This window comes from Podarcis vaucheri, assembly GCF_965113315.1.
Source record: "Podarcis vaucheri genome assembly, chromosome: Z".
NCBI lineage: Eukaryota > Metazoa > Chordata > Lepidosauria > Squamata > Lacertidae > Podarcis > Podarcis vaucheri.
Genome location: NC_138758.1, coordinates 14,581,206 through 14,599,418, shown reverse-complemented (window position 1 = coordinate 14,599,418; position 18,213 = coordinate 14,581,206). Strand labels below are relative to the sequence as shown.

At 44.0% G+C, this 18,213-nt stretch overlaps 1 protein-coding gene across 4 annotated transcripts in view; it reads right to left on the bottom strand.

Annotated features, from left to right (window-relative positions):
- PCDH11X (protocadherin 11 X-linked) overlaps window positions 1-17,750 on the bottom strand; it is a 742,005-nt gene extending 724,255 nt beyond the window's left edge. For 2 of the 4 annotated variants that reach the window (XM_082207174.1, XM_082207173.1), the window contains exon 1: window positions 16,819-17,750. The gene's annotated coding sequence lies outside the window, so the exon portion shown is untranslated. The remainder of the gene's footprint in view (window positions 1-16,818) is intronic. The other 2 variants (XM_082207175.1, XM_082207176.1) reach the window with 1 other exon arrangement.
- Between the last annotated feature and the right edge of the window lie 463 nt (window positions 17,751-18,213).

The window sequence follows — 18,213 nt, the reverse complement described above, 5'->3', positions numbered from 1 at the left end:
CAGTTCCCTTCAAATTTGCAAGTAATGGTTACCAATAAAATCACATGGCCACATCTTAATGAATTCCCTCCAAATTGAGGGGCAGTTGGTCCCAACTCTTGTAAGTGGCTGGTTAAGACACACATTTTCCAATGGGCATTTTGAAGAGAGACCCCGTTACTCAAATTTAGAGATTTGTTATATATTGTTATATATTGTCTGATTTCACTGTAAACAACCCGGTGATTTGTGCAAATAGCAGTATATAAATTGTCCATTCCGGGGGGGGGGTGTTATATAAAACAGTACTTCTATCAATCAACAACACTGCATGTAAAGTTCACCTAGATAACATTAGGATATCAGTTTTTGAATGTATGGACACTAATTTCAGGAGTGATTTCATTCATGCTTCCAGAAAAAAACCCGGAGTCTGGTGTTATGGGAATGGGACAAAAAACTATTTGGCACATGCTTCATTAAAAACAAACGACAACAAGGCAGGCAGCATTTGATAATCAGTACAGTGGTACCTCGGGTTACAGACACTTCAGGTTACAGACTCCGCTAACTAACTCAGAAATAGTACCTCGGGTTAAGAACTTTGCTTCAGGATGAGAACAGAAATTGTGCTCCGGTGGTGCGGCAGCAGCAGGAGGCTCCATTAGCTAAAGTGGTGCTTCAGGTTAAGAACAGTTTCAGGTTAAGAACAGACCTCCAGAACGAATTAAGTTCTTAACCCGAGGTACCACTGTATAATACAACCCAAACTGGGAGCAGAATAGAAGCAGCCTTGCAGAAGCATCAGCTTGGAGACACTGCCATGTACATTTTACAGGCCATCATGCAGGCCATCATGCAGGGGTGTGGCAGTGTGGCGGGGAGGGGTGCATAACTGCTAATCTATTTAGAACTGGTCTTTGAGTCCTCTTGCTTTTCACAAAAGCCTTCATCAATATACAAAACAGAGTCACCACGAGAACAGAAGTCAGCCTCTAATTAACTGTTGCCAGGTGGTATCTCTTGGCCAAAGTGTGAGGAATTCCTTGCCCAACTCAAAGGGAATCTTGACAAACAAGAAATCCAGCGAGCCAGAGAAATTAGAAATGGCAGAATGGGGATGGCTGGAAAGAAAGGGCTGCAAGTTGCTGTTGATGCTTTCTTCTTCTTCCAAGTTCACTGGAAGAACAAATTAAGATAAATGTACAGATGGGAAACTGTTCACAGGGTTGTGCATTTATTTTGATGCTTCCCAGGCTTAACTTGCAAGCTCAGGACAAGCTGCAACAATTGCGTACAAGCGAGACACATGCAGCCAAAAGTTCTGCCTGGCTTTTTTGAGTGAATATGCATTGCTGCCCCACTCCATCAACAGCACAAAGCTCTCCTGTATCCAGTGGCGTAGCGTGGGTTGTCAGCACCCGGGGCAAGGCAAGTAATTTGCACCCCCTAACCCGTGGATTTGCGCCCCCTAACCCTAACCCCCAGATGTTGCGCCCGGTGCAGCCGGCCCCCCCTGCACCCCCATGCTACGCCACTGCCTGTATCCCACTCCTGTGCTACATCTTTCCTCTGCCACACCTGCCCTTTGGTTCCCTAGATGCACCTCAGCTCGTCAGCCTCCCAATCCTAACCCTGTCTTTGATCCTGAATGAACTTCTTTCTCTCCCTGGCTGCACGGATCCCTCACTTCATCTACAGCACTCAGGTATGTTCGTGTTTTTATCACTGAAAGGTGGGGTTAACATATTTCATTGTAGGAGGGAGGAGAAACTAAGGAGGGGTAAACTAACTGCATATTTAAAATAATTTTGCAAAAGAAAAGGAAAGCCCACAACATTTAAAACAATAATAGATCAGATAATTTACTACTAGGGAACTGATTTAGAATGCATAGCTTTGTTGTAATTTTATACTGGACTTTTTAATTATTTAATTGACCTATGTGTAATGATTGTTAATGCTGCCACCACGATTTGTTTAAGACTGCTTGCATGTATTGTGTTTTCATGACACTGCAAGTCCTTTTGGGTATTCTAAAAGGCAGTGTATAAAGAAGTTTGTAAATAAGATAACAAGAAAAGAGTTACTGAAATCTAATCAAACAGGTTCTTGGGCTGGGATATAGTTTAGGGGGGTTTGTTGCTGATGTTGATATTATTATTATTTTGCACTTTTAATTTTAGATCCTATGATTTACAGTGGTACCTCAGGTTACATTCGCTTCAGGTTACCTACGCTTCAGGTTACACAATCCGCTAACCCAGAAATAGTGCTTCAGGTTAAGAACTTTGCTTCATGATAAGAACAGAAATCAGGCTCCGGCGGCGCGGCGGCAGCAGGAGGCCTCATTAGCTAAAGTGGTGCTTCAGGTTAAGAACAGTTTCAGGTTAAGAACGGACCTCCGGAACAAATTAAGTACTTAACCCGAGGTACCACTGTATGTGGAAATTGTTGTGTACATTTGGTTGTGTACTCTTTGATGTGTTTTATTTATTGCTTACGACTACTTTTGTTATGTTTGCAATTATGTAAATCTTTTTATATTGTAAGCTGCCTTTAGCATGGTGTTTTAACTATGGAAAAATGGTGTACAAATAAAGTGATGCTGTGATAGCATCAGCACTTTCCCCTAAATTAAACACAATAATATAATAATGTAATTTACCCTGCCCATCTGGCTGGGTTTCCCCAGCCACTCTGGGAGGCTCCCAATCGAAGATTAGAAACACAATACAGCATTTAACACTAAAAACTTCCCTAAACAGGGCTGCCTTCAGATGTCCTCTGAAAGTAGGATAGTTGCTTATTTCCTTGACATCTGAAGGGAGGGCGTTCCACAGGGTGGGTGCCACTACTGAGAAGGCCCTCTGCCTGGTCCCCTGTAACCTCACTTCTCACAGTGAGTGAACCGCCAGAAGGCCCTTGGAGCTGGACCTCGGTGTCCGGGCCTAAGAATGGGGGTGGAGACGCTCCTTCAGGTATAATGAGCCAATTGCCATTTAGGGCTTTAAAGGTCAGCACCAACACTTTGAATTGTGCTCAGAAACATACTGAATGCAAGGCTAAGAAACCTGCATTCAAATTCCTAGAAGCTTCAGAGGGCATGCTTCTCCGATTCAGTATTTCAGTTTTTACTTAGAGAAGCAATGTGTTGCTTTCTTATTACTGTATGTTCTTGCTAAGGACAAAAGAAGACTTTCTCTCAGACAGTATTTTGAAACAAACTAACCTAACTCTCCAGTCTGGAATCAGAATGAGGACTGTAATTCAAAGGATTGTGTGTCACTTCTTGGATGATGCACATCTACCCCAATGTTGCGGTGCAATTTAGGTTTTTTAAAATGCACACGCAAATTCTTATACACATACAAAGTGTTTGAAAGATGTGTACCTTTTATTTTTTCATTCAGTTAAAAAAAATGCTCTCTCTCTCTCCCTCTCTCTCTCTCACACACACACACACCCGAGAATGCAATAGGCCTATGAAAGAGCATATATGAAACTTACATGAAATGGAAATTAGTTCAGGCAAGAAACCATATGAGGACTGAAAAGATGAAGGGAAGAGCCTAAAATTAGTTCAATCATCTCCCAGTTTACAAAGCCTCCTGAGAATATGAGACGGGCAAAACACAAGGAATCCACAGAGAAAAGATACATGAATGAACGCATGACACTGCCTCATACGAAGTCTATCTCACCCAATACTGACTAACAGATAGTCTGTCTATTCTAACTGGCAGTGGCTCTCCAGAATCTTGGGCAGGATTTTTTTTTTATAATTTGGGGGGAGGGAGGGGGCACTGCATAATAATTGTGTTAACTGGAAATGTCAGAAAGAAATGTCAGAAGCTAAGCCTGGGTCTCATACATGCAAAGCATGATGATAGCTCAGCTGATAGAGCATGAGGCCCTTAACCCCAGGGTGAAAATTTCCTGCATTGCGTGGGGGGTTTGGACTAGAAGACCTTGGTGGGTCCTTTCAGCTCTATAATTCTATGATTCCATGATTCCATGTGCTCTAGAATTGAGCTGCAGCCCTCTGTGTTTTGAGGGCCAGGCCACAGAACAAAGCCAATAGTGGCAGAGCAGACACAAAGTGAAGAAGACCATCATCAATGGGCATACATTGGGCCTGTGACTTATGCCAGGGTTCAGTTCTGAGGGTCTGAGCACAAAGGCAAAGTCACACAAAGTCAGGAACCCTGGAACTGCCTCCCCCTGTGTGAGCTGGAGGGCTGCTTACAGGGGGTCTAGGAAGGTTTGAGGAGGCATTTCCAGACTCTGGTAAATGAGACTGCACCTCCTTACAGGAATTTGAGGGGGGACAGAGCCCCCCACCTTTTACCTTGAGGTCAGTATGGAAGGAGGCACACCATGCTTACCAAGCTTTAGGAAGGTGGTGATAGGGCTCTAGGAGCCCTCATGCTGCCAGAGCCCTCATGCTGTCTTCCCAAAGCCAGCAGCATCCCAGCTTTGGGAAGGAGGTGCTTGGGCCCAGAGCCCTCCCACTACCTTCCTAAATCCAGGTAAACAAAGCCAGCACCTTTGAGAAGTAGGCAGGAAGGCTTGGCATCCCCCTCCACCTCTCCATTCTGCATCATTGTTGCAGAGCCCCCTGCAGCCTAACATGTCTCAGTACCCTAAAACTGCCCCTGCTGGCAGTGTCCTAGCATCCTGAATGCTGCCAGAGCCGTCCGGCCACCTTCTCAAATCTAGGTAAAAGTGAGGAGCCCGCTGACTTCCCAAAGCCCAGTAAATGAGGAAAACCTGCTTGGTGTACAGGTGGGGAAATAAAGAAATGGAGAGCACTGAGTTTCACTAGCCATCCCTTTATTTATTTATTTATTTATTTATTTCCCTCCCACCCACCTGATAAAGTTGTGATTGTGTAACGTAAAGTGAGCGCAAGTTGTGGGTTTAGCATATACAGAAAGCATTTAAGAAACAGAAGGTCCTTCCATGCTGGCAGGTTGTTGTTCTTTTTTTGGGGGGTGAGTGTGTTCCACAATATGTCATTGATGTGATAATTGTGCATTAGTGATGCACTGGGTAATCCACACATCATTCTGATTTCTTGTTGAGTCTGTAGTGCTTCCCCGGTGTCAGCGCTTTATTACCATCTGGGAGGGACATATTTGCACTATAACAAAACAGAAATGGAACCAATACAAGAACAAGAACTCTTGTGGAAGGAAGAGCTACAGGATTTCATCAGGAAGCCAAAGACATGCACTGATAGAAAATGAAGCAATTATGTGCACCTCACAACGTTTTACAGACGCAAAGAGTATCGAAAGCAGAATCATACATAACCTCTCTGATATCAGCATAGCACTAATCATCATGAATGCACAATATAAAGGACACCTGGAAAGGACCTCAGTTTCCCCAGTAGGACCAGTCAGAAAGAACAGTTGATATAGTCACCTCACCACAGCAGTTCCAGGCTGCTGAGTCCCAGCCAAGCAGCAACCAAATCAATGCTAAATCAGAACAATGACTGACATGAACCATACAGCCAGCTATTTCTCCTTTTACATTTCATTCTTCCTTCCTTTCCCCATCTCATCTATTTACAGTGGGTGGGGGGACTATCAATTTCTTCATATGTTTTAACATAAGTACGTTTGTATTCTAATCATTTTTTTAATGAGGGCCAGATCTAAAGGAAAGCACCTCAAAAAAAATTTCCACCAGCCAAAAATAAAATGAGGATTCCGACCTTACAAAGACACTCTAAAAAGAGAAATCTAAGAGATCCAAGGTTGCCAAAGCAGAAGAAAAATGGAGGCAGGGAAGAGAAAGGAGTCCTGCAGTCTTTAAGGAAATGGTTTCATTATATTAACGCTATTGCTGTACTTCCTTATAAAGCAACCTCACTTAAAACCAACCGCCAAATAAATATTCCTGGAGTCACTTAAATGACTGACAGAGTAAAAGCAATTACTCCATTAAATGCACTGCTCCTTTCCCCCCCTTTCAGTCTTCACATCTCTAGCTTATCAGGCATGCATTTATATATACTTGCAGTGGATGGAAGAGACAGAGAGAAAACTCTGCATCAAGGTAAAAGTGGAATGGAAGTCCCAAATTGTTTTCAATAGACTGCAGCATAATAAATTGAAATTTCAAGTGAGAACCATAAGTCATAAGATGACATTTCAGTACATGCAAGAAAGTTCTGTTTTCATTGTCCTCCCCATTCTACCTTTTGCACATCTCCACAATTTAAACAAAAAATATAAACTAAAGTGTATCTTAATTTATTCCAACTCAGAAGCATTGGAGAAAGTTTTATCCCTCCCTAACCCCAAATCTGGTGAGACATAGAACTTTGGGAAGAAACTGCTAGGGCTCTGGCCAGGACCCAGTGGTGCTTTGTTTCAGGAAGGAGATGCAAAGGCTCTGGCAAAATCTTCCAAAACCAGGGGAGTGAAGTGCCAGGCTTTGTAAAGGAGCCACTAGGGCTTGGCAGTGCAAGAGACTGGGAAGCACGGGGGCACTGAATTTTGGCCCTGCATAGGGTACTACTGAAATTTGAGCCCCCCAGGTCTGCCAGTGCTTTGACTCCAGCAACATTCCAGAGCCGTCCTGCTGCCTTCCCAAAGTCAGGGAAGCGAGCCGCCCGAAGCCGAAGTTGCTGCTTTTCCAAAGCGGGTAAGTGAGATGGCAGGCTTTGGAAAAGAGATGCAAAGATTTGAGGGCTCTAGTGTCCTGGCGCTGGCTCTAGCAGCTTTCCAGAGCCCTTCTGCCGCCTTGCGGCAGCCTCATAAACAAAAGGTATAAGGGCTCTGACATTGTCCTGGGCACTGGGCTCTAGAAATGAGGTGTGAGGGCTGAGGCTGCTGCATCAGAGAGGTGCCAAGCTTTGGAAAGGAGATGCAAGGGCTCAGGGTTTTGGAAAGGAGGCCCTGGCTTTGCAAAGGAAGCACTGTCTTTCCAAAACTGGGAAAGGGAAATGTCAGGCAAATGTTTGGAAAAGAGGTGCAAAGGCTCTGAATGAGGTGATGGCACTTTCCCAAAGCTAAGCAAGCAAGATGTGAGGCTTTGGGAAGCAGGTGCAAGGCTGGGGAAATGAGATGCCAGGATTTGGGAGGGACATATTTATGCTCCACCATCATAGAATGCTTCCGCAGCCTTCTCAAAGCCGGGTAGGTGAGGTGCTGGGCTTTGGGTCCGGCAGCATCTAGGTGCTTGGGCACCACCTTCCTAAAGGCAGGTAAACAAGGTGCTGGATTTCAAAGCACTGGCAGACCTTGGGGTCTCCACATTGCAAAGTACTGGAGGGATGCTTGGACTCCCTGACCCAATGCAGGGCTTAGGGAATGAGGTGCTTTGGGAATGAGGTGTGGCTTTGAGGAAGTGTTTGGGCTCCTACACCATCCCAGCAGCCTTTCCAAAGGCAGGTAAGTGAGGTTCTCCACTCTGTGAAGGAAAAAAAGATCTCTGACAGCAGGCTTTGGGAAGGAGATAGGAGGGTTCTGGCAGTGTCCTGGCACCAGGCTTTGGGAAGGAGTGCTGGATTTGGGAGGGAAGTGCTATTGGATTTGGGAGGGACAGCGTCCCAGAGCCTTCCCGTCACCTTCCCAAAGCCTGATGCCAGGTAAGCAAGGAAAACCTGCTGGGGGTATGGGGGGTAGACAGAGAGCGCTGAGTTTCACTAGCTCTCTGTTCATTCATTCATTCATTCATTCATTCTCCCCTCCATCTGTCTAAGTTTGTGATTGCATTAAGTAAAATGTGCCTACCTCGTGGGCTTATTTTCCATACAGGTGCTTTTTGGTTTTGTTGTGAGTTTAAGTAAGGTGCAAGGCTTTGGGAAGGAGTCACAATATGGCTGCCCCAGGGATGCATGAGGACTGTGGCATGGTCCCAAATCCCTACCACCACATTCTCAAAGCTGGGTAAGCAAAGTGTCCAGGTTTGGGAAGGTGTGAGGGTCCTTACACCGGGCTTCAGGAAGGATCTAGTTGGGCTCCAACAGCATCCCAGAGCCCTCCCCGCCCGCTTCCTAAAGGTGGGTGAGGTGCAGGGCATTGGGAAGGAAGTGGGAGGGCTCTGGCAGCACTGGGCTTTGGGAAGAATGCCTTAAAGCCCTCCCAGAGCTTCCCAAAGCCAGGTAAATGAGGAAAACCCTCTCAGTGCATGGGTGAAGGGGAAATAAATAAAAGGAGAGAGGGAGTACAAGGTTGTGATTGAATAAGTAAAGTGGGCACAAGCTGTGGGTTTATGGTACCCAGAAACTGGTTAAGAAACTGAAGTCCTTCCATACAGGTGCATTTTGTGTTTTTGTGGGTGAGCCCTATTTGCCACAGCAGAAGGGAGAGGGAGTGATAGGACTTGAGGCATGGAGATGTATACTGCATCAACATTAAGAAACCATTCAAATTGGTTTGTGTTTTTTTTTTGTTAGGAAGTAAGCCCTATTAGTCTGTTGTCATAAACGTTTGCAGCAAAACATACAAAATGCCTTTAAGCAAAATGCCGTTAGGACTCACAGTGAGAGCTATTCAATTCCCAGAGGAATTTTTCAAGAGCCTCCTGTTTGTGGAGCCAGGTGACAATTGCGGAGCTTCTTAGGAACCACAAAGCTCTTCGTTGTTAGAGAAACAGGAGGCATCTCTGAGTTGCAACCTGGCAGACTCTAGGCCAGTGTGCTGAACAGTAAATAAAACAAAAGCGAGAACAACAGTTTTGTACATCATCACAGAAGAGCATTGCAAGTGACCCAACTGCATACAAATGTGGGTACCAATACAGCTCTATCTGCAGGTTTGCTGGTATGCATCACCCACCCCTTGCTTAACGACTTCCACCACTGTCTGACTGTGACTTGTAAGCTAGAAACCTTAAAGGTTTCCAGCATGGGGCACCAAAGCCCAAAGCATTTTGATGTACCATGAGCAGCAAGAAGCACACAATGACTCATGGAAGTATCTCATCATACTCTAAATAAAATGGTGGTCAGCCCTGCTCATCCTGGGATCCAAAAGAGTAATTTAAAGCACACATTAAGCTAGTGCAAAGGGAACCAATGCATGCCATTTCCAAGCCAGCGAATTACATTGACCAGCCTGATCATATAGAGCATCTTGAGTGCATTACTGCAAGTTCTCATGGCAAGTTCTCTGTGATACAGAGATAATTTAATTATCGTTAGTGTGATCTTGTAAGTTGTATGCCACCTTGCTGTGTTATTTCATTATCAAATTTATATCACAACTCTTCCTCCCAAAGAAGCACAGGGTGGCAAACAAACAAATGAGAAAGCATCTAAAAACAGTCCCAATATAGAGGCAGACTGGGAAAGCATTCTACTTAAAAGGCTTGTTGGGAAAGGAAGGTCTGTTTAGGGGAGTTTTTAATGTGTGACATTTTAATGTATTTTAATCTTTGTTGAAAGCCACCCAGAGTGACTGGGGAAACCCAGCCAGATGGGCAGGGTACAAATAATAAATTATTATTATTATTATTATTATTATTATTATTATTATTATTATGCTACCAAAAAGCCCAAGAGACTGTACTATATTTGATGAGAGGGAATTTCAAATGATAGGTGCCACAACAGTTAAAGTCCTGATCCAACATTGTGCAGAATAGACCTCCTGATAAGATGGTATATGCAGGAAGCCCTCACCTGCAGGATTGTTCGGGTATATAAGGGCTGATCTTTCAGGTATATTGGTTCCAAGATGTATATGGCTCTATATCAGCACCTCAAACTTTTCCCTTGAACTTATTTCAATAAATAAAATAAAGCCATCCTTTGCTTAGAGAAGTACTGCCTGATTTTGAGAGTTGCTGCTAGTAGTAGAAATATAAAATTTCCCCTCCAAAAGAACTCAGAACCACCAAGGGTAGAGGAAAAACTGCAGTATGCATTTCTGCACAGCAATCTGAAATTCTGAAACAGTTAGAATTATACCACTTGATCCCCTGCAATAGCGATATTTGTTCAAAACTATCAGAAGCTGATTAGGATGCACATGAAAATTGCGGCCACGAAGGAAAAGGTTTTTTTAAAACACACAAACACACACACACACACACACAGAGAGAGAGAGAGAGAGAGAGAGAGAGAGAGAGAACAGTTGTGTAATAAGTATATTTATTAAACAGTATACATTTTGTCACATACATGAAAGTAAACAGACCCACACTTGTTACTCAGATATTTGCTTTCCTAGTACACCACACTGGTTCTCTTCTGGCCTTGCCTTTACTGCTGGTGTAGTGGACCAGTCAAGAATGGAAGTAGGATAAAGAAGAAGGGGGTTATATGGACAGAGATTGTGAACTGCAGGTACCTACAGACCACCCTTTGCCAAGTCAACCAGGCTAAGTGAGGCTCCTGCTTTCCATATCTTAAACCTCCATTTTGCTCACTGACTACAGTATCTTATCAACGATAGAGTAAAATTCTGCTCTGGCTTCCTGTTCCTCCTTCTGTGACACCTTCAATTGAAATTAAATTCCACAGAGATAACTGCACATTGCATAAAAAAGATTTATAAATAAATGAGTGGTGTGGAAGCTAGGCCTTAATTAAAAAGTCACACACCCACACCCAACCCTCTTTAGCAAAAGGCTCCATGTAGCTTGCTGTAAGGAGAGCTAAATTGTGCAGCCTTTGCTCACTCGAGTCCAGCTTCCAGCACTAACTAGAGCATACCGTCTCAGAATAAACGCGAGCTGAAGCTTGCAATACTTATAAAGCAAAACCACAGTTACATAGCTGTCACAATAATTTTACCTGAAGCAAAACCAAGATCTTCTTCAGGCCAGACATTTAAGGAAACTCAACCAAATACAGTTATAAGGCAACATATTATGCCTTGTTCAAGTTGTACACACCCTTATCTATGATGTATTCAAAAACGTATCCAGAATGCCCAGTAAGGCCTTTGAAATTGCCCCAAAGGTCCCCTTCAGTCTGGTGGGTTTTGGGGGTGCCTTCTCCAACATGTAATTGGTGCAAAAGTAGTGCATTAGTGGTGGATTATACTGGACCATGCACACATCATTCGTTGTTATGTCATTCTTCCCCCACATCACTCTTGCACTGCGGTTTCACAACAGCAGGGCAAACAAAAAGCAAAAAAGGAAAACAACCTACACAAAACACTCAAATAAACCAGAACATTTGTGAAATAAAAAGTTGCAGGATTACAGCGGCAAGTTATAGGATATGCATGGTTTGTTTGTAGAAACAAATCACTATGTCCACCCCAAATCTTCAGTGCTGCAAACAGTGTTGGAAATGAGATTGCATGTAATCACCACAATACTGTACTATCACAAGCACAAATCATGAATGAACAATCGAAAGGATGTCTGAGGCAGTTCACTGAGTTTGGGATCGTGCATTCAGAGACGTAGGAAGCTATCTTATGTTGGGTCAGCACATTGATCCATCTAGCCCAGAACTGTCTACACTGACTGGAAATGGCTGTCCAGTGCTTCAAAAGAGTCTTTTCTAGTCCTACCTGGAGATTCTGGGTATAACTCAGTTCTTCTGCATACAAATCACAGGATCTATCAGCAAGCCATAACCCATTCCCAAGTAATGCAATGCAGAAGATTTTGAAAGGTTTATATAATTGGGGGCGATTTGGGATGACTTGGCAGGAGGCCTTGAAATAAGACCCCAAACAGCTTTTTTTTAAAAGATCTGGTTCTATTGAAATATCTAGTTATGTGCTTTCCAAATGCCATTCACCCACTGAAACATAAATGTATCTGATACGCCTTTTCTTTATCTGCACTTGCAAAGAGCAAGGGGTGTGGATCAGTGCTATAAAGTGTTGGGTTTGGGTTTTTTTATTAAAAAAAACACACAAATGAGGGAAATAAGGTTTTAAAATAAGTAACATATCTGCTGCTGGTGATAAATCGATATTCTACAGAGGCCACTTTTATTCCATCCACAACACAAAAGAGTTAGAAGTGAAGTTTAAAATCTGCTAACAGGGATTTTGCAAGCAGAGAAAGGTAATAGCATGTTATACAATTTCTGTCAAGTCACTCTACTAAACTCAGACAATAATTGAAAGAGATTGACTTTCAAACTATTTGGAATAATGAAATGCAGAAAGTCCCTTTGCAAACCCCGTAGGATAATGGAATGCACCCTTCCAATTTACTCCCCCCCCCCCCGCTCCTTATTTCATCCCTTCATTCCTATGTCTAATCACTTATTTCTGCCTAGAGCATCAGCCTTCAGGAGAAGCCTGTGTTAAAGTTCAGTTTCACACCCTTGGCCACTGTAGGCAACAAAATGGCTGCAGCGCAGCACTCTACACAATTGCTCAGGGATATAGACCAGTGACATCACCAGGACTTGCTCCCAAGCAAGATGAGGCTGCAGACAGCACGATGCTTCTGTACCACATTTGCTTCAAGGTAGGAAGAACCTCCAGGGCTAGAATCCTGACCCTGCTAACTCAACATCAATGAGACTTTCAAATGAGCTAGAGGATGTTGGAGTTCTGAGGGAGCAGGTCAACATTAAACACAGAGAACCACCTTCTTCCCAAGGACATGTGTCCTATCAAGGGCAAGTGTTTTCAGAATTTCAAAACCAGGGATTTCGTCATCCTCTTATTTTCTGTAGACTCAGAGTAGTATTATGCCCAGAGGACCATAGTGCCAGTTTTTGGACACAGATAACAGGACTGACTCTTATGACTTGTACGACCCTACTTCTAGGTAGCTCACACACCACCGCCTCTGAACTACTTAGAAGCAGACAAGCATCTACCAAGGGATGTGCTCATCCCATCAAGCTAAAGCCAAGGGCAAACAGCAAGCAGCCCAATGGCTCAAAATTCAAGTCATGTGCAAAATTCCCACAGAATATTTCACATGAACTTTCCATGTACATGATGTGTACAGAGCTCCAACAGTGCTATGGAATGGCACTTATGGGCAGAAAGTCAAACATATGGAATGGGGAATTCATTGTTTTCCCGTTGCTCAACATTTCGCTAGGACTTGTAGAATGCAGAAGTCTATGTGTTCCTTCTTCCCAATAACCTTGCAGAGCAAATCACTCGCTATCATTCTTAGCGCATCAAGGCAGTGCTCTCAGATTGCACTCACTGTGGAGTAACCCCCACAAAATACAATGAGGTTGACTTAAGTTGAGAATAATTATGCCTAGAACCAAATCATAGACATATGAGGTCAACCAGTCTGAGTCTACAAAAACAAAGAGAATGCAAGACCAGAAGAGAGAAAAGCTTGCCTACGTCCTCATAGTACATTCTCTACCCTTTGAATTCACTGGAGAAAACAACGTTCTGCATAAAGCCAACACACCATTTAGGTAGCCTCACTAATTTTATGTGCTGCATTAACTATATCTTTGTGAACAAAGGAATGGAATGGTGAAACACATTCTATAGCATTCCAAATCAAGATTCACGTACTATATGCCAGTACTGAACTATGCAGGTTTATATTTTGCTACTTCCAGTTCCTAAAACTCTGTTACCTTATACTACAATGTACCTTCATTCTGTCTGGATATCAACCGTAACTTAGACTGAAGTGCACTATCAGAAGTTAAACCACCTACAGTTCCCAGAGTGAACCAAAACCAACCCAACACATTCCTTCCTTCCAACAGTGATGCTCATCTGTCCCAGGAAAAGCTTCACCAAGCCCATAACATGAATCAAGCAGTCATCTAGAACACAAAGAAACCAGAAGCTTTGTTTTTTCTTTATATAAAAAATGTCAGGTTCTTCCAGCCCTTAGACCCTCACCACTTTCTGATGATCACCATCAGAAACAGACTTTAGCAGCCTGCAATGTGTACAAATAATGCAGGCTGCATCAGTAGGCTCTGGTTACAGCTCAAAGCACAATTTGGATGGGTAAATAATAAACCACTAAGCAAATGAGTGCTAAAAAGAACGGAAGGAGATGGACACAATCTTAACTATGTGAGAGACCGACAGAATGTTGCCTAGGCCCATGCAGAATACAAATGTGTTACAGGTCCAAATCTTTGATCTTCCTTTTTGAGGAGCTGTGATGTATAAAACCAATTGTACCAAGCAGACAGTCCTATGCTGAATATAAATTATCCTGCAACTATGGTCATGTTTAAAAGAAAAGAAGGAAGAGCTATACAGCCACGAAGCAATAATACTTCTTTATGGGGTGGGGGAATTAAAATGCAAACAGTTATCTGTATGGGTAACCACCTTGAGGGAAGAAATAAAGCAACAGATATGCACCTTAACTGTTTAATTTGACAGAAGGAGGATTTAAATAGAAAACGTTCACACATCTTGCAATAACAACAGCATCTCGTTACTTGCTACCCATGAGAGAGAGTTGATTCTGCCATACCACCCATATATATATATATATATATATATATATATATATCCCAAGAATCATTGACTTAAGTAATGTTCAGTTTTATTTTCAGATTTGACTACAGACACAGCTGAAGTAGAACATGCCTGGAAATTTAAAGACCTCTCTCTGCGAGCTCACTCTTCAAAAGAGCTTGCCTTTTGCTTATCAAGCTAACCCCTTGCGTCTCCAGGGTTTAAGTCATTGATATTCTGATCCCGTCTTTGCAATTGACACCCACATGCCAATTTTTCTACACAGATACACACACACAATATATAGATAAAAAATGTGGGGGTTGTTTTTAGTTTTTGCTTAGTGGGGTTTTTCTGAGCTGTACTGTACTGCATAATGTAAACTCATGCCTCCCTCTCTCGCTTTCACCTTTATCTTATGCAAAATTCACAGTTTTGGAAGCATTCAAGTATGAAGGCATACCCCGAGTTCCCTTTCACATTTCAGATGTGAAAACAAACCATTTCTGACAAGCCAATAAAGCTTTATTTGAATATATTTACTGAAGTCTCTCTCTCTCTCTCTCTCTCTCTGGGTGTTTGTGTGTGTGTGTGTGTGTGAGAGAGAGAGAGAGAGAGAGAAACTTAGCCCCATCCTAGAGCTGTTGGCAATGCTACAGGAGAGGTTTCTGCTGGACACTTTCTGCACAATAAAGAACTCTGTTTAACTTGCAAGCTTGCACACCAATTCCATTGACAGAAGAAGTCACTCATCTGTCATTTTCCATTACCAATCTGGGAAACATTGTAAGATAAAATAAAATAAAAACTCCACGAGGTTCTAATTAGATTTTTAAATCTGTGGTGTTACTTATGGAGGAAATCATTCCTTTTGTAAGAGTTCACTGGGCAGAGGAAGTAACTTCTTGCCTCAATACTTCTCCCAGCCCCACTTTAAACAATTCATTGCTCTTATTTCAGCCCAATATTTACTTGCATCCTTTCATTCGTTTATAACCTTGGCTCATTTGCAGCAAGAGTTCTGCTTGGATCTTCTGCATTTTCATATTTACAACAGTGGGAAGTTCAAATATTATTGCCTTCGCCGTCGCATCATGCTCAGAGACCCTAAGAGATGCTCTGAGGGCACCTTCCATTTTTGATGGGCCAACACTCCTGCATTATCAATATTCTCTGCTTTTTATTTTATTTAAAAACATCAGTTCAGGATGGAAGTCACAGGCTTTGCCTAAGGCAACAGGCTCTTTATTTTTTGCCTTCTTAACAAAATGCTTGCAGTCAAGCTATTTTAAGGCAATGCTGTATTCTCATGGTCCACGCCCCCTCCCCACGCATGATCATACAGAAGCTAATGCCTCCTCCCCTGCTCCTCATCTCAGACCTCAGAGCTACTTCTTACAAGTTATTACTATGCTAAGCTTGCATGCAGGAAAAGAGAGACCCTCCGTTCTGCAGCCAAACTGCAACATTTCCATCTGCAGCCAGCAGGTTTTAAAGATCCACACTGTGACCAATTTCTACCTAGGAAGGGGGAAGGAGCCATAATCTGATTCCTGTCTTACTCACTTTCTCCCAATACTGCTAAGGAAAGAGAAAGCCGTGCTTAGCTTAGTGCTCCCTAAGTCTTTCCTTTCCAGGTCCATGCGGAGCTGGAACTAGCTATTAGAGATATGAAATGTTAAATTTCTTCTCCCGCTCATTCAAGGACTCAAGGAAATCACCAGTGTATTTGCCAACCCACCCAAACACTGATCTGTGCTACATCTTATTCTAATGTGCCAAATGCACAGTAACTTTAAGCTGATCACCAGAGTTCAAGGAAATCCTTCAATCAGGGAACTTCATTTACAATCCAGCACATCGCTGGTCGGTGGAGTGTTGTTTTGTGTTTTTTTACTTTCCCTTACTCTCTGTCTGTCTGTCTGTCTGACTCTCTCTCTCTCTCTCTCTGTGTGTGTGTGTGTGTGTCACACACACAGAGCAGGTTTTTTTAATGCAATCCCCCGTCTAATGCAGTCTCCATTACAGGATTAAAACTGCATCAATAAAAAACTCCATATGTTTTTCCTCCCCCATTCACATCTCTGACCCTCCCCCCTTCACTAAGTACTCTGCACCCTGACACTCAAAAGCTGAACTGCTCGCGATGGGCTTTGCATTGCAAAAGGGAGGGAGAAAGACCGTGCGATCTTCAGCGATCGGGAGGGATCACATCACATATCAGTTTGCGGAAGTGGGGTTCCCCTCCTCCCAGAAGCCACACAGTTTGGCTTCTCTCTCCCCCCCCCCCTGCAAAATCTAAGCCACGGGTGTACCAGCGCTGCATACCTAGATTGCAAAGATCTACAGCGTGTGGAAGGATAAGGAAGCGAAAGGAGAATCTAGATAGAGAGAAGGCGCTTGCTTGTAGACCGCCAGCGCTCTCCCTAGACGAAGTCTCTCCCCAGCTCTCCTCGAGACGCACCACCCACTTTCTCTGCCTTACCTTGAATTCCTTGTGTGAGCAAGAGAATCTCCGTCTAAAGCTGCTCCTCAGCCATGCCGTTCCTTTCCGTTGCCTTCAAGTCAGACCCAAAGCGCACCATGAGGTGGGTAAAGAAAATGAAAATCCTTGTTCTGCTCAGAATCTTGGAATGAATTATTACATGGGTACGGGTACGGAGGAGATCGTCTAGGACGAAAAACAGTAGGATCAAAAACGAAGTAGTGAGACTGGTGGGGGTGGCTGGGAGGGGGGTGCCCTTCTTCCACAGCGTGAGGAGAGACAAGAGACAGAGACAAAACGAAGAGATCCTAACTTGAGAGTTATTCAAACACGCTTGCTGCTGTAGGGCAAGTGAGAGACCGGGGAAGGCAAGTGAAGTCCGCGTACCCACCGGCTTCTCAACTACCCAAAGGAACGCTGGAAAGAAGAGGATGGGGCGAAGTCTGGCAAGCTGCTGGCTGGCTTGGTTTGGGTTTCTTTTTTTCTGAAAAAAAAGAACTTGCACGAAGAGATTCGTTGCAACTTGGAAGGAAGAAATCCTCCAGCTTTATGCAATCACCGGGATGATTTACAACGTCCTTTTTTTCGAGTGCCGAGCCCCTCTGAGAGGTCGGCGGGGGGCAGCGGTGCTGGTGATGTAGGGGGTCGGAACAAGAGGCGGCTAAGGGCGAGACGGTATCCCGTCCCCCCTTCCCAGGAGAGGGGAAGTCTCTTCCCCGGGGCTCAGGTGGCCAGTCTGCCCCAAGAGCTGTCTCGGTCTACGCAGGACTCCCCCCGAAGGCGAGCCGGAGACTCCGGGCGCGCTCCCGCCCGGGGGCTCGCGATTCGTGTTGCTGCTGCTACTGCTGCTGCTGCTCCACGCACTGGCCGCATCCGCTCCGCGCTCCGGCTGCTGCCGTCTGAACTCCGCTTTCCCAACCACTGCCAGCAAGTCCTCGCCGGGGCTGACATCACTGCAAAGGAGGCGGGGAATGGAGGGGGAAATGCAAATGAGGGAGGCGGGGGAAGAGAAGGAGGGGGGGTTAAAAAAAGATTCCCCACCACCACCGCTTTCCTCCCGTGGTCTTAAGGGTTCTGTAAGCTGCTGCTTTCAGCTCATGGAAAAATCAGGCGAAGGCATCCAAAGCAAGGCAGAAAGACGCTCGTTTCTCCCAAAAACAATAAGTCATCTTTAATAAATAAAAGAAGGCAGGGGGCTAATAACTCGAGGATCTGAGCGAGCTGGGATCGTTCTTGGGCGTTCGTCTTAGAGAAGTAACAGATGATTAATCTAAAAATTCATTTCCTTTGATCTTTTTCCTTCCCCTTTGGGTGCTACCCAACTTATTCAGAGTAGTCCCATTTAAGTAAATGGAAGTAAGCGATTCTGCTCTGAATATAGGGAGCTATCTCATA